The sequence below is a fragment of the Sturnus vulgaris genome, chromosome 7 (assembly GCF_052056855.1).
Source record: "Sturnus vulgaris isolate bStuVul1 chromosome 7, bStuVul1.hap1, whole genome shotgun sequence".
In the NCBI taxonomy this organism is placed as follows: domain Eukaryota; kingdom Metazoa; phylum Chordata; class Aves; order Passeriformes; family Sturnidae; genus Sturnus; species Sturnus vulgaris.
The window spans coordinates 9,045,455-9,063,106 of NC_142249.1; positions in this window are offsets into that span (position 1 = coordinate 9,045,455).

Here is a 17,652-nt window from a genome sequence, read left to right on the forward strand (position 1 = left end):
TGAAATGGAGTTAGAGGCCATTAGGAGGCAGGAGGTTTAAAAGGGTTTGGAGACTGGAAAGAAATGTGTGTCCATAAAAAAGTGGAGTTGTAAAAGTGGGGTGGGAAGGAGTGAAAAAGTGTGTGAGTGAGGGCAAGTAGAGGCAGAATTGGTGTGGGAGAACAGAAACCTAATCCTTATGACAACCTGTGGCCATATAATTTAAGGGAAGATGTTAAAAATTTCAAAATAAATTACTGCTTAACTTGCAGAGAATGACTTCATGAGGAAGGTGAGTAAACAACTGAAAATACCAAAGAGTAGCAGCCCATTCTCTTTCAGTTTTCCCATAAAAGGTTCATTATTTTTAATTATTTTAATTATTTTTAATACATTCATTAAAACACAACAGGGGACAGGAACAAGGGAAAGAACAGGTCAAAGAACTTTTGCATCAGTTAGATGCTTTCAGCTCAACAGGATCTGATGAATTTTTCTCTAGGGCATTTCAGGACTAACTAAAGCGATGTCTGTGCTTAAAATTGAGTAAAATCACAGAGGACTAGAGAAGGCACAAAATAAGCCTTATTTCCACTGACAGATGGAATGCAGAGAGTTTCAGGAAATATTAAGCAGGCAGACTAATTACAAAAAGCAAAGAAGATGCTGTAAATTTAAATGATCCATATGTATATATGTAGAAACTGAGAACAAGCTGCCAATATGGAGGTCTGTCAAGAACAAATCATGTCTCTTCTTTGACTGCTCATAGCATGTTTAAAAGAAGAGCACATGAGGTAAGGGCACAGTAGCACATGTAATAAAATTTTGGGAAAGTTTTGTATGTAACCATCCATAGCATCTGCAAAAACAAGCAATTAGCACACGGACTTAGGGAAATTGTGTAGAATGACCCACTTTATACAAGGGGCAGACACTCATTCCACCCCAACTAAAAATAGGTATCAGTCTTCTCCTGTGATGGTGGAAGAATTTTTTCTTCAGTATTTGTTACTGGACAGAAATCTGTGTCCTGGAGGGTAGTGAATCTTGTAGTCAGGGTATTTGAGTACATTTTTATTTCATTTCAAAGTTTTGCAATATAAAAGAGCTGGTACCTCATTGATTATGAGTAAGTAAATCTGTATATTAATTACACACAACAGGTCATATGCAAGGCCAAGAGCTGGTACGTCCTGTAGTAGAAATGTTCTGCCCTAAAACTCTTTCTTCATTTTGCTTTGATTTTATTGTAGGAGGAGCCTTCAAAATAAAACAGGATAGGCAAATGAATGGCAAAACTGGCAAAACACATTTCCCTCCAGTGGTGTTTTGAGAAGGTTCCACGCCCCTGGGATTTAGCAGTACTGTCCTTTGCAATCTGTGATTTTCCTGGTTTTGGTGATGATAGATGATTAAAGACCAGTTAAGTTTCGATCTGGCCGTGATTTTAAAGTAGATTTGGAAAAAAAGCACAAACTGTGTTCTCAAATTTCATTGTAGGATTGCTCTGCAAGGATGAGTTTCCTTCTCCTGAGTTTGTGGTTACAACAGGGGCACTACAACATTTCTTTGCAACAGGAAACAAGGTTTAGAAACAAGTATGTGGCTCGACTAAACCCACCAGATGCATTATTTCTTTTAGATTAACCTTTTTCACAATGTCCAGGGGTTTTGCCCCTTTCTTAAAGAGGGGGAGTCTTACGTTCTCAGAAAGAACAATTTCTCTAAATAAGAGTAACTTCATTTAATTCCAATATATAATAAGCATATAATGTTTAAAAGCTATGCCAGGCCCCACACTTAGTCCCCAGCTCTTTGTCTATTCTTGTCTTCAGTGATTTAGGACTTGAAGTGAGATTTAAAAAAACCTGGTTATTTTTGAACATTTCTTTGCTGTTCATTAATAAAAAGAAGTTTTGATAATTAGGCTATGATGACAGGAGCTAAATATGCATCAAGAAATCCCATTAATCTCTAAAAATGTAAATGATCTTTTCAGTAGTGTTTTCATTCACTAATACTAATATAAAATTAATAAATCACATGGTAACTGCCAAGTTTCTTCTCTCCTGTGTAAGAGAATTGGGAAATGGTATTATTATAATTCTTCTGCATTTTACAGAAGAAAAAGCTGAAACAAACACACACAAACCCAAAAACAAGTAAACAACGAAAAACGAAAACCCCAAACAAGAAAATTCCCTGAACTTGCATGGTACAGTGAGTTCCAAGAAGAATTGGAATCCAAAGCCATTGCCCTGCAATCAGCTCCTTATAGCATATACAGGGCACAGTCCATAAACTGCTATTTGCATAGACTGGGAATAAAGTAAGATTAATATTCAACTGTTACTGGCAATATTAAAAAATCGTGGGCTTGAGATGGCTGACAACAGCAGAACTTCAGAAGGCCAGGAGAAATCCAAAAGGAATTGCAGCTTTTAGTGACATTGATACAGTGATGTAAAATAATATTAGACGTGCTGAAATGGAAGGCATAGCCCCCACAGGTGTTTTGGAACATGGTTTCCATCATGCTCTGGTGTAGATGTGGGGTGGGAGAGGTTATTCTTATTCCCAGCAGCTAACTCTGAGAAAACTGCTCTCCCTGGATTTTCTTGCTCATTGAGTTGGAAAAGGGTGGCTAAAATGAAAAGTTGCCAGAGTAGCTTTAATTAAAATGCAATTCTGAGCCCTTTCCTGGAGGAAATTGTTATTTTCTGTTGTCTTGAGAGGGAATGCAGACCAGGGGAGATAAGCTGAAGTTCATGTTTCTGAGTATGTTTTTATGTGCAGTTTACTGGATGTCATAAAGCATCCATGCTACAGTAAATTCAATACAACCTTCTAAATTCCTGCTGTCACACAGCCACAGAAGGCCCGAATTTCTGATTTCCTGTGGCCTCTTGATGCTTTTGGAGCAGCATGAAGTGACCCTGTAACAGGCAAAACTGCTGACTGGGGAATCTTGCTCTTGGCATAAAGCTGGCAAAACATCTTTAATACTTCGCTGTGGCAGACCCCAATTTTCTGTCATTTTAGGGATGGGAGTGGGGAATTAGTCATTGGGATGGAGAAGCCAGGAAGGAGGATTGAAGCCCGTGGTGCCAGAGATGAGGATGGGATGGCAGATGTGAGACCTAAATTTGTATTGGTGGGAAGCCAGGGCACAACACGCTCCATCTGCTCCTGACTGCATGTGACCCAAGCAGCCATGAACTCTCTGTTATTAAGTTCAATTTACCCTCTGGGGCAGGAAATCCCTTTCTCAGGAGAGGAGAATAAAAGGGACAAGACTGGACAAAAAAAAAAAAATATCTTTGTTTGATCTGTTCCCTGGATGAGGAAGGGAATGTGCTGGAGGGATGTGAGGGTTTTCCTGGAGGTGTGCAGTGAAGTTCGGGGTTGTGATCCCCCACAAGAGCAGCAGCATGCAGCTGAAAGCTGTGGGGATGCTGCTTGGAGGAGATGACCTTCCCTGGACAGCAGTGAGCTCTCCAGAGTTTGTCAAAATGCATCACATGTATTCATATTTCTGTAGGAGCTTCTGCTGCAGGGGAAAACTTCTGTGTTTGACAAAAAAATCTCTCCAAGTAGCCTGTCTCCTTGAACACTGCTCAGCTCCCTCTCTATCTTCCAGGCTGCTCTCAGCTGAACTAAACCAAGTTCCATTTAAAACCTATCCAGATTGCATTTTTCTTGTTTTTCCTGAAAGCCCAGACACCTACTGTCCATGGGTAGCGAATTAGAGCGTGTTTATGAGAAACAGAAATGTATGCCATATTTTACAAAATGCTGTGCATGTCCTAATATTTTGCATGGTATGAGCTTGGCTGCAGTACCTCACAGAAATGTGCATTTCCTTCCCTTGGAAAACAGACTGCCTCACGGGAATAAAGGGGAGGTTTATGCTGAGAATATAAAATGCTTTTGTCTATCCTGCTATTTAGATGAATAAGGACAAAAAGAGTGATGAAAGAAAATTAAAAATAAGATTTTTGCTATCCCTTGAAGTAGCAGAAAAATGCCCAAATCGTATCAATTTCAACATCGTGTAATGCTAGTTAATTGACCTGGACAACAGTGCACTACAGGAGAATGTCAATAGGGTCTTTTTAGGGCTATATAATCAGTAGTTGCTTTAAGGAGAGATTAAGTCTCAGGACTGGCTTTGTTCTGCTCAGAGAAAGACTGAAAATGAAATATTCTTTATTGCTGGAGTCTTATAGAGTTTACAGGAGCATAGAGAAAAAAATAATCATCATAGAAGCAAGAAAGAATGATGTGTTTATAAAATGAAAGTGTCTGTAAAAACAGCTGGTAGGTGATGAAAGAAAAAGGTAAAAGACAGACAAAAGTATTATTGTTTCAGAAAGAGAGCCTGAAGATTGAATTAATTTGATTTCTACTTATTGCCATGGACACAGCCCCTGATCTAAACCTATAAGTTTCACCTCTGCCCTGTGATAAATGCAATGAATTCCTTCAAATTCTGCTGAATGATAAAGCTCCTGGACGGTAATTAACAGCAAGTCCTGAAATAAATTCTAATATGTTCCAATGTTTCACTACAATTGATTATGTTACTGATAATGTAAATATAATTTCCTCTGCTTTAAAACAGGAAACTTAATCATTGGAAAAATGGTCCAATAGAAATGGTGTACCAGTGCCTCTCAGTCTGTTGCTGTGAGCGTGTGGGTGGTGATGCAGTTCTATCTCAGCAATAACATGAATTCCCCTGGGATTGTACATTCCACTCAGCTTCCATTTCGTGGTCTTTTGGCTCTTTCCACTGCTCTATAGCAGTGTGGCAACTTCTTGGAAAATTCTTGATTGAGGTAGGAAATGGACATAAGGTTCAGAAAATTTTTTATACTTTTTAGTATGCCTTTGATATTGAGGTTCTCATTTGGAGTACCAGTCCTGAGAGAACAATAATCTTTGCCTGGCCCCAACAGGACACCTTGCTGTTCAAAAAGGAGACTGGCTAAGAGGTAACCATGTAAATCAGAAGGATTTTCTTTCATGTCACAGGAAAGCTTCAGTTTGTTGCTATTCCCACCACGGAGGAACTTTACTGATTTACTGCAATTCAGGGAATTGCTCCTGCCTGTAACTTCACATGCTCTCTGGAAGCCCACAGCCAGGTGGGATCTGGAAATGCACAACACCCTTGGTGAAAGAGCTCACTTCATCCACAAGTCTCAGAACATGTCACCTCTGTGAGGGATCTCATCTTGTGGCTACCTTTGAACGGGGGAACCTGACTTGTGCTTTTAATTCAATTTGAGGGATCACAACCTGCGTGGTTTAAGACATTTCCTGAACATCCAGAATTTAAATTACTTTGTGATTCAAGTATTTTTTTCTTTCCTCCTATTGAAAATTTTTGAATGTCGTTTCTGAAATTGGGTTTTCACTGAGTCACAGCCATTTTTCAGTCACTCTAGACTTAGAGGGATTAGCTCGTAATTGAAGCTGCAGAGCCATAACCAGAGGGTAAACTCATCAACCTCCTGCATATATATCTTATTCTATACAGTAATTGATACACGTTTATCAGATATGCCTGGTGGTCTGGGGTGAAGGGAACTTTTGACAGTCCTTTTTACTTTCATAGACAGCAATTTCCTACTTATTATTTAAATAAAAAAAAACGCTGAGCATGTGCTTTTAGTGCAGTCTGTCCTTCTGTGCTAGCTGACATTGACATTAGCTGTAAACTAAGATGGAAGAATCTGAATAAAACAAGCATGAATAATAGGTTATTAAATTTTCAAGAAGACAATAGGTATTTAAATTGAGGAGACATCAAAAATCTGCATATAAAAATATTTAGCGTAAAGGCTACAACATCTAATGAGATGAGACAAGCAAGAACTCATCAACAGAGGGAGGCTCTAATTGGAGTGGCACAGAAAGGAAGACAAAGAAAACTGGCTTTTCAACCTCAGTTGCTTTTTTTAGGGAATGAATTTTTTTCAAGAAACCTAGGAGAAATCTCATTCTGCTGTTTACTGCCCTATCATCAAGGTAACAGAACAAAATGTGTTAAAAGAAAAAGGCATTAAAGAAATTCTGCAAAAAGATATAGCAATCTGGGATAGATGGAAATGCTCCCTGTGAGTCAAATTAAGCCTTAGAGCAGTATAATACTCTCTTTTCGTGTTATCTTCATTAGCAACTATTCTGCATCCTATTTAGTGAGTGTTTCTGTGAGTGGCAGAACGCATGACGCTTGATTTTCTCCAGTGCCATCTGTCGCAGGGAATGTCTAATAATGGTTTAATCTGCCCTGTAAACACTTCTGCAGTGGGAGTATTAATCTGCCTCTCTCCTTGGCTGTTTCATGCCACTTCTGACAAACCTGGGAGCTTCACATCTCTGGTGCTTCTACCCCACTTGTCAAATAGGGTTGACCATAACTCCTGGGCATGGTGTTTGAAGAGCTACAGGGTGGAGAATGATAGCTAATGAGACTCTATTAATTTGGTTTCCTTAGGAAGAAGGGAATTCTGAGCTGGGCTTAGAAAAGGAAGCTTACTTCTGTAATAGGTTCCTGTTTTCTAACAATGTGGTATTTGTGAACAATTGATTACTGATGCAAAATGACTGAGGTACATTCATGATGCCCACTTTGGCCAGAACTGGCTGACCACACCTCTCTGTGCACTGCAGCACTCCATCTGCCATCAGGAACAGGCACTTATGCTGACAGGAAATGTCCTGCACTTGGGTCACAGCAACAACCCCCACACAGAGATACAGCCTGGGGGAAGAGTGCTTGGAAAGTGGCTCAGAGGAAAAGGATCCACAGGAGCAGTGGGTGGACATATGGGCCAGGATGTGCCCAGGTGGGCAGAAGGTCAATGGCAGCTGACCTGGATCTGAAATAGTGTGGCCAGCAGTGATTGAGGGTGGTTGTCAGTGACTGATGGTGATTGTCAGTGATTGATGGTGATTGTCAGTGATTGTTGTCTGTGCTGGGCACTGGTGAGGCTACACCTCAAGTGCTGTGTCCAGTTCTGAGCCTCTCAGTTTAGGAAGAACATTGAGATTCTGGAGCAGGTCCAAAGAAGGGCAACAGAGATGCTGAAGGGTCTGGAGCAAAAGACCTGTGAGGAGTGGCTGAGGGAGCTGGGGGTGTTTAGCCCTGGAAAAAAGAGGCTCAGGGGAGATTTCATCACTCCTTACAACTGCCTGCACCTACTGCTCTCTCTGTTACCAGTGACAGCTCCTGAGGGAATGGCCTGCAGCTGAGTCAGGAAAGGTTTATGTTGGATATTACAAAAATGTCCTTCACTCAGAGGGTGGCTGTGCACTGAACAGGTTCTCCAGGGAAATGCTCATGGCACCAAGCCTGGCAAGAGTTCTGGAAGTGTCTGGACAATACCCTCAGGCACATGGTGTGACTCTCGGGGTGTCCTGAGCAGGGTCAGGAGCTGGACTTGGTGATTCCTGTGGGTCCTTTCTAATTCAGGATAGTCTGTGATTCTCCTGGGTTGTAGCAAGGTGAGGGTCAGTCTCTTCTCCCAGGGAACGAACAATAGATGAGTGGAAATGGTCTCAAGTTATGCCAGGGACAGTTCAGGTTGGACATTGGGAAAAAGTTCTTCACAGAAAAGGGTTGTCAAGCACTGGAACAGGCTGGCCAGGGAAGCTGTTGAAGCAATATTTTGAGAGGTATTTAAACCTTTAGATGTGTTACTTGTGGACATGGTTTAGTGGTGGACTTGGCAGTGCTGGGCTAACAACAGGACTCAGTGATCCTACAGGCCCTTAATGATTCCATGGTTCCATAAAGCAATTCCATTAGCTCGAGTGTGGTGATGTTAATCCTCATTTACATGAGCATTGTCGACAGAGGACAGCAGCCCTCTGTACCTCATCTGAAAATATAATTGCTCTGTGCATTTAGAGATTGATCAGATCCTCCTGGAGTCAAGGAAAAGCCTCTCAGTGATTTCAGGTTTTGGGCACTTGTTAGAGACTTCTCTTTCATGCTGAGCTACAGATAAATAGCCTTAACAGCAATGATCAAGCAATGCTGGTCCTTTCAGAAGATGAATTTGCTGGGGAAGAGAAATGGAAGTTTATGTGAGAGGTGCTGTAATCTGAAGGATAAACCATTGTTTTCTTAACAGCAGTAGTTATCTCAGTAGACTGCACTTTTATCACTGAATAACAAACCATCTTTAAATCTCTGCTCCAAGTTGGCTGCCACTAAAATACTTGTAATGCTTTGAGCAGGTAGGAAAACATGTTCATTAAGGTCAAGGATCAGAGTCTTCTCTTTGGTAGGGAAATCTCCATCAAGTGAATGTCTCTATTATGATAAAATAAGGAAGTAAACTACAAGGAGGTCATTGACTGTAAGAAGCAATTTTCTAGCTCTTATTGCCTCTGAAACTCTACAGTGTAATTCACAAACAAAAGCATAAATCAACAGCAACCTTTTCCAGCAGGTTAGCGGGGAATGGGGAGAGATGAAGGCACATAACACAGGATATTAAATTGCCATGACCAATTTTCTATAATCATTCTTAAAAGAAAGCAGAACATCTCCTCTTTACAATTACAAAGATATTTTGCAAAATCCTGCGTATTTTAGGCGTTTCAGAGCATCCAATATAATCACTCTTTCTGCTGTGAAAAGTATGAGCAAGCAAACAAACAAATGCAAGCACTCATATATATTCCTCTGCCACGCCAGTGAATTTTCCTATCACACGCATGACTGCTCCCTATTCTGGCACTTATTTTATCACAACATTTACAGAGGCTTCTAGCCCATGAACAAGTAGTTTCAAGAAAAGTATGTAGAGCCTGCCATGTCTCATAAATACAATCCATTTCTTTCATCTCTTGATAGTATATGCTCAACTCTAACAATTCTGCAGACTCAGCTGTTGGGAATATTTATAAATTGTATAGGTTTGCATTTCCCAACATCTCTCACAGTAAAAATTATCTCAGTGTTTTGATGTTTCTTCAGCGAGAAGTGCTTCTTACCATCCTCACAGGCTAATATTGTTTTAATTAAGATGAATTTAATTGTAGAATCATGACCTTCTGAACTTACCTTTTAACTTTGAAAAATTGTTGTCTTGATTTCAGGGGTTTGTAACGTGTTGGAATTAAGTCAGGATATCAGTGGTCCAAGCTGCTCACACAGGTACCTTCTCTTCTGACAGACCCCTCACAAATGTCCCAGTCTGTGGATCATGTGTAGTTTTATAATATTTTAGAATGAGGGTGTGCATTGAAGGTTCGGGGTAATTAGTAAAAGAAGAAAACATTTATGCCCAGGACATAAACCTGTGCTGATTTGGTGGAGCTTCCCAGATAATTTAGGAATTTTTTTGTGTGTGTATGTACATGTAAATTTATAATTAATTAATAAACTGTGCTGTGAAAGTGTCAGAAATAGAAACTGGCTCTTGAGAAGTTATCAGTGAAGGAGAAATTGAAAGGGAAAATAGAATGTAGAATGTAAGTATATTCAGTAGCAGAATCTTTGGAAAATATCTACTCCCATATCTTGAAATTAAACTGCATGTCCTCTTTGAATTAATTTTGAGGAACTTACACTGTGTGTTAGGACAGTCATAATTAACTTTACCCATCAGCTGGTGCAGTAAGTTACTTTTAACTGAATATATAATTTTGTTCAATGCCAACATTGGAGATGGCCATTTTTACCCGGCAGGAAAATTGATGCTACAAAAAGCCAAAATTTACAGAGAAAACAACGGGTATCAAGTCACTGTCTCAGTAAGGGGGTTGTAAACAAATTTCAGCCTTATGGAGCAGGGTTGGTCCCCTCAACCCCAGGACTTCTGACAGCCCAAAGGATGTGGCAGGGAGAAATATCCCTGGGACATCCCCAGCACGTCCAGGGAAGGTATGCTGCTGTTACACCAGTTGTTCATAAAGAATATTTAACATTTTAGAGAGAATGCAATGCAATAATCTGGAAGAGCCTGCATGTGGCAATGACACATGAGTGAGTGCCAATGACACCTCAGTGCTGCTGTGCTCCTTCAGACACAGGCACAGGATGAGGATGTGGGATCCGTGGTGCTCTTCCCTCTCTGCTCTCTCAGTGTTTTGCCCATCCCACATAGCACTCACATCTCCCCCATCTACTTAAATCATCATTCAAATTGCAATTAAATTCAGAATTAAGTGCCTTGCAGACAAAACGGAGTAGCTAAGCAGGAGCATCTCTGCCATACTGTGTCCTCACAAGGCTCACCATTGTAAATAGCCATGCTCAAGTAAGTAAGCATGACTTACTTAAGGAGCAATAAATGCTTCCTTCACATTCCTCGAATTTTCCATTCTTCTTTTTGCTGGGTAAAGCTTCGAGAAGGATCTTAATTTCCGGTAAGAGACTGACTTGGATGTATCTATAAAAGTTCACTTATTTGAATCTTTGTTTCTCTTTAAGAGCCATTTCAAAAAGGAGGAGATATTTTTTTCGTTTTTGATAAAGCTATTCTAGGAAAATAGTTCAGAATATTTCACCTGTGAAATTAAAGTGCAGAAAATAACTAATATCAGTAAAATACTGTGAGCAATTTTGTTGTTTGACTAGGATGGAATAGGAAAATTGCAACAAAACTTCAGACAAACCCACTTTTTTTTTAATATTTGTGATGTATTTTTGTAAGGTAGAGGTTGTAAACCAGCAACTTGTGGAGTGTGTGCAATCATTTTTCTTTTTATTTGATGTAATCTTAAACTCAGTCATGTGTGTAGTCTCTGGGTAAAACCTTTCTAAATGAAAAGTGATGAAACACAAAACGAGCAAACATTAACAGGCAGACAAAACCTTATAAATGGAAATGATGACTAACAGCTTTTTTTCTTGTAAATATACTGATTTCATCTGTAATTATAAGAATAATCTATATTTTAGAGATTTTTTTCTCATGTCTTATCTAATTGCATTTTAAACATGTTTTGCTATGATATTCACTCCTTCTTAAAACTGCCTTTCACTCTTTTTTTTTTTTTTTTTTTTTGTTCTGCTAGGACAAGGGTGAATAGCTTAAGCTGAAGGAGGGTAGGTTTAGATGAAATATTTGAGAAAGAATTGTTCCCTGTGAGGGTGGTGAAGCCCTGGCACAGGTTGCCCAGAGGAGCCGTGGCTGCCCCATCCCTGGAAGTGTCCAAGGCCAGGCTGGATGGGGTTTGGAGCAAAGTGGGATAATGGCAGGTGTCCCTGCCCATGCAGGGGGTTGGAATGAGATATTTTTTCAAGTCCTTTTCCATTCTGAGGTTCTGTGGTGCTGCTCCCCTGCTTGATGTCTCTGCACCTCAGTGGTGCCTTTGTAGTGGGTCCAGGTGAGCTTCACCTCACTGATTTAAAAGTTATATTTCCTCAATCTTTTTGCAATTGAATTTCTTTGTGTATAAATGGAAGGGCATTACCAGCAGGACCCCTGTTTTCAGCTGAGAATCCCTTCCCATAAATTATCCCAAGTCTGCATAGCAATGAGGCCATTTCTATGGAAATAGGTGAGGTGCTGTTCTTCTGCTGGCTGTGCAGCAGCTCATGAGCTGCAATTCACATTGTGAGAAGTGCCTCGTGAATTAGATCAGAAGCACAGCTGGGACACTGGTAATCTCCAACTTCCTTTGATAAATACCACTCTGCACTTGGGGGTGGTGAAAGAGGCAAGAGGTGCAAGTGATGATAATGCCAGGGGAATTAAGTGTTATTGTAGATAATGGTCTGCTCCTTGTCTGCTCATAAACACAGGGGGACAGCAGAGACCTTTATCAAAAGGTAGAGTGAGCTCAAATGTCTTTACTTTCATAAAGGGAGATGCCTTTTTACTTTTGGGTGATGTATTAGTGAGTCTTATTCATTAAACCAAAGTATCTCCAGTACATGAGCAGGTACTTACCCAACTAAGAAAGCTGTATGTTCTAATTTCCCTTAATAATGACAATTTCCGAGAGACAGGCAATGTGCTGATTTATTAAAAATATGGTTGTCTTAGATTTTATTCTAAAGCAACTTTCTTAGCAAATGCAAGTAAGTTCAGGTAGAAATAGCATGGGTTTTTTTTGGTGTGTGGCCTCCAGTGAACAGCAATAATTGCAACAAAGCCATGGTAGAACTTTAGCCAGTATTAATTAATGTTGAACTTCACCATTTAGTGAGTAAAGGCTGCAATTTGGGTAGGTATGTTCTAGAGTGCTAAGTCTGTAAATTGGTAATTTCTAATAAAAGAGCTACTGAACTCCTAGGAATACATGACACTATACTCCCAGCTACCAGCCATTGGATAACATAACTGATTTTAGTAATTTTTCCATCACAAACTGAAGGAAAATTATTAGTTATATGAAACATTTCATACAGAAAAAAAATGCTGTTGCCTATATATGCACACCCACCCCTTTCTATGTGTAAGTGACAGCTTTTGTTATTTTATTTGGAATGCTCAAGAATGCTTTTGGCTCTAAAAAACACTATTCTTTCAGTCTTGTAAATTATTAAAAATTTCCTCATTATTAGAGGGAACAAATTGGTGAGAATAGGAAGAACCAAATATAAAGAACTCTATTTGAACATCTGTAAAGGTGAAGGGTTTTTTTTTTCCCTGTGGACTGAATTGCAGCACATTGTAACTCAGTTTTTATTGTAAGATCTTCCACACATTTTCATACTCTTAAGTGAGTGAGGAAGGGGGGAGGGGAAAATACAAAACAAAAAATAGAAGTGGATGAATATACCTTGATTTATTTTGATTAGTTGTAATTTGACAGTAAAAAAAAATTGGATTGGCTAATTTAGCTGGCTATGGTTGAACAAAAATTTGCCATAATATAGAAAACTTGCAGTTCTGCTCCCCTTTATAATTAGGGTCATTCTGTTTCTTGAGCAGCAATTTAGGGTTTTGAACTGCTGGTGTGTGGATGGTTCCTCTCACTCTCTTTTCCATAAATAAAGAACACTGTTTAGGATATTATAGATTTTCCTTGGTCAGTGAAGGAGCAGCTTAAACTCCTCCACCTGATATTCTGGGGGGAAAACAAGTGAATTGCAGACTGGAGGAGCTAGGGAGAGGGGAAAAAAATGAAGAGGGAATGGAATTCTGACCCTTCCCTGTAGAACTGACACTGTATTTATCCCACGGAGTTCCCTAGCTCCAGGGAGGAGGAGGCATGCTCCTTGCTTGTACACAGAGATCTGGCAGGGGTATTCATCTTGAACTTTGCCCACCTGGTTATTACTGCACCAGGATGAAATATTGAGCAGTGGCTTTCCTTCTGAACAAGAGGAAAATGGAAAAAAAGAACAAAAAACCCAAAACAAACAAAGGAAGGAACAGAAATAGAATACAAGTGGAGATTTTTCTTACTATGTGAGCTCTGATGTCTCCCATCTCTCCCCCAGAAGATGCAATTTGGAATGAAGTGTATAAAAAAAAATCTTTAAAGAGCCTTCACAAATTGTGCAGTGTATTTATTTATACACATTTCACCCTGACTCATTACACATCATCATGAGGCTCCCCAGGCTATGCATAGAAAGAAGAGCAGGCATAAATCAAACTGGATGCAGCTCTTCCTTTCAATGATTTTCAGATTCCACTTCACCCACCCCCACCCCATAATGGACACAGAGAATGTGTTTTTTCCTTATAACTCACAGATGGGACGCTGTTCCTTATATTATAACTTTTGTTATCCAGTAATAATGATAATCCTCATTGTATAGGTATTTTAAAGCAGGCTATAATTGTGGTGATGCAAGCTATTATTTTTTGCCATTTTTCATCAAATTCCTTGAGAATTTTTCTTTCTAGCAAGTAGTTGATATTGAACTTTTCAGTCAACTTTTGAGATGAAAAGTTTCTGGTAAATAATTCTTGAGTGCTTTATTCCTCTGCATTTCACTCTATGTCTGGAAAAGAATCCAGCCTTTAAAGTATGCAACCCAAATGTATATTTTTTCCTTTCCTGTGGGGAGAGCATATAAAAAAATAAACTCTCTTTGAATAGTCTGCTGAAATCAGAATTGAATTCAAAGTCTTCTGAGGAGTTTTTTTTTTTTTTGCAATCTGTATCTTCAGTAATTTTAACGAATTCCCTGTGGGTGGTATTCTTTCTGCCTCATTTTAGCCTTGTCTCCTGAAACAATCTGTCTAGACTCTTTTATGCTCAATGAAGTGAGAGAGGTTTCCCTGGAGGATGGAGCACATGGCACCTAAGTGAGGGTTCTGCTTTGAATTTCTCCTCTGAGAAAAAGGATTTCTCCACTCCCTTGTCAGTACAAGGACATGCCTGTGTCTCCTATTTCAAATTTATTGCTGAGTACCTTTTAGTCAAATTCTGTTGTCCTTTTGCGTTGAGATTGGTTGCTTGGTTTAGTTTTATTTCCTAATAGAGATGCTGATCTTCAAAATATATCATGGAAGGGCTGTGCCACTGCAAGCCAAGAATTCAGAGACTCCCCCATGGTCTGTATAGTTCACCAGATATCTGACAATATGCTGGAAAAGCCAGGGTGGGGGTGTTCCTGGCCAAAAGCTGAGTAAGAGAGCAGTTTTTGGGAAGTAAATAGTAAATAGTTGTGATATGAGAGAGAAATGTTTACCAAGGGCATGAGAGGGAGCCCTTGATAGACCAGTAAGGAGGACGCTGCTGCTGGGCTTTGTCCAAGGCAGACTGAAGTTAGTTAGCTTTTTTTTTTTTTTTTTTTTTTTTTTTACTTTTTTTTTCCCCTCTCTGATGTTGTTTCGTGTGAGTGTGTGAAAGAAAGTGAAAATTTAGTGAAAATGACAGGCAAGGCTGAGGGGAGGTAAGGTCCCCTCTCAGACCCACAAACTGATGAGTTGAGTCAACACGAGTTAAGATTCATCTTTATCATTTAGAAGGAATTCTGTGGGCAGAGAGGAAGGATAAGAGACACCCTTTTCCCCCAAAACCATTGCAAGCTGAGAGAAAGATGGTTCTTTCCTGCACAGGCCCCTCTCAGGACTTGTCTCAGGGCATGTTTGTTCAACAGCTTATGGATTCTGCCAGAATGCTCCCAGCTCACATTTTCGATGTCAGTGGAGGTGAGAATTGAATCTCGCTGCTGTTCAGGTTGGTAAAAATCATCCACATTTATAATATTAATTAACAGTGGATATTTAACCTTTATAGATCAGGAGGATTTTTTTTTTTTTTAATTTCCAAAGACTATTACAAGAAGGACTCTTTTCCACACTGTTTTGTGGTGGCACTTTGAAAATTTGTGTAATTCTCTTTGATCAATGCTGATCTCAGTGCTAAGCATTTTGCATTTTTTCCATCTTCATTTTTTTTAAAGTTAAAAATAACTAAGCTCTCTCTCCAAACGGAGTGTAGCATTTATTTAGTCTTTGGGGCAAAAATAATTCTTTTTAATATAAAAATCTGTACATTGCTATGTCTAGCAATTTTGAGCAAAGTCAGAATAAATTACAACTCCTAGCAATTTAAAATGATACAGTAGAATATAAAACAAAAGCAGGAGATGGAAACATGTAGTTGTAAGGACTTTCATCTTCCTACCAGTAAAAATCATCAGCTTAGGTAATGATAAAAAGAGATTCTTCAGGTTGTATGCAATACAGTCCCCTCTCCTTTAATTTCTTTTTCTTATGACAGCACGATTTAAAAAAAAAATTTAAAAAATTCAAGTATACTGTATATGAAGTTGGGATAATGGTTAACAATCACCTATTTCAGTTGTCCTGCACCACTGAATAGCTGAAAAACTTTGGAGGAGGGCTCAAAACCCAGGCTTTTTCTTTTGCTCACCACTTCCCCAGCTATTAAGACAGATTGCTTCTTTTTGCAGCTCTGTAATGCACTGGCTGTCTCTTTGGTGTACTTTTTGAAAGAATAAATGCACTCCCAAAGGAATTCCTGCCAGGAGGGAGAGTGCTTCTCCCCAGAGCTCCTGGAGCCATCAGCTGGGGGAAAGTTGGTGATGCTGGTGCTCATTCAGCTCACAGGGGCTCAGGCAGCACCACTGAATTTCCAGGCCCACGTGAACTTTCAGATAATAAAGGCCAAACAAATTGATGTCTGCACCTACATTTGGTGAGTTGAAGATGGTACAGGAAAGCTTTATAATGAGAATTGTTTGGTGATTAATCCCAGTTGAACTCTGATTCCTTTCTTGGAGAGGCACTATCTCATTTTTCAGCATTGTTCCCGCAGTTGAACAAGATGGAGCCTCAGTTTATAATAAATCTGTGTAATTTAGACAATAACTTTGATTGCTTTAGATTAGAAGGGCACTTTTAAAAATTTCAGATTATGTGTAAATGCAAAAAGGTTATTTATATGGAGAAAAAATAGGAATAAACAGATATTTTAAAGAGCCAAGCCTATCTATCTGAGGATTCAGAGCAGGTTTGCTGGAGAGGGCTTTCTGAAAATGCCATTAATTTCACTGGAGAAATCTCTTACAGAATCCAGCTCTTGTCCTGTGTTACATCAGGTCCCACCAGTTATTTTCATCTATTCCCCCATTCACTGTGTTGGTCACTGCTGCTCTGCTTTACAAATCTCTAAGGTCCTAACCATGATGGATATCAAATATCCTTTATGTTCAGTTTAAAATAAACCACCTCACTCCACTCCACAGTGCTTTGAAGTAAATTTAATGCTTTCAAGTATAATTTGGCATACTTTTGTATGATAAAGATAGTATAACTAATTTCTTCACAAAAATGCTGTATCTGGAGATCAGCATGTGTAGGGAAAATAATTAGGTAATTTTTAAAGGCTGAAGGCAGATACTATTAATCTATTTAATTTTGGTTTAATAAACTCAGGTATAACATGTGGGTGAACTTATGCTGCTTGTGTTACAGTGATAAATATAAAAGTATTGCAGTTACTAGACAAATTATTTGCATTATATATGTTGTTCTTTATTAAATGTCTGACACCAGACTGTTGCCATAATTCTACAATTTTTTTCGATGTTATTTAAGTAAATAACAATTTCACTCAAGTTTAGGATACCAAATACTTCATTTCAGCAATTTAAACTGAACAATATATAAATCCTCACCTGTATCTGTAATTTGCTTCGGGCTAGGCACTGTACAAAGTTTTAACATTTCAGTGTACAAAATTTTCTTTGAAAAACCTGCAGCCCAATCATGTAAAGTTATTCAGATGACATTAAATATTATTTTTTTTCTTTGCTACATTAGGTATAGTTTTCTTCTGGTGTCTTGACAGTATCTTTGAAGGAAACCACTTTTGCAGAGGTTTATGTCTCATCTTCCCATCCACAGTGGCATAACAAAGCCGTGTAACACTATCCCTTTGTGCAGTTTAAAAAGCCAAGGAGTTTGCTTCCTCCCTCTGTGTGATCTGCTCTGTTGTGATGCAGACGACACAAGTGACATTTCCCAAATTTTTCAGTGAGAAATCATGATCTATATTGATCAGTACCAATCAGCTGGTAGCCCAACAGCAATGTTCTTTCATTTTAGTCTGGTGCAAGGAAGGGAAAAATCTGCCAAATATTTGGTGTTTATTTAGAAACATTTGGAAATCTGCTTGAGAAGTTGGCACTAAATTTAGTTTGCTAACATTACAGGTAAAGGAGAAAATTGTGCTTGAGAGTGTAAAGAAAACAGAGGTTTAATTACT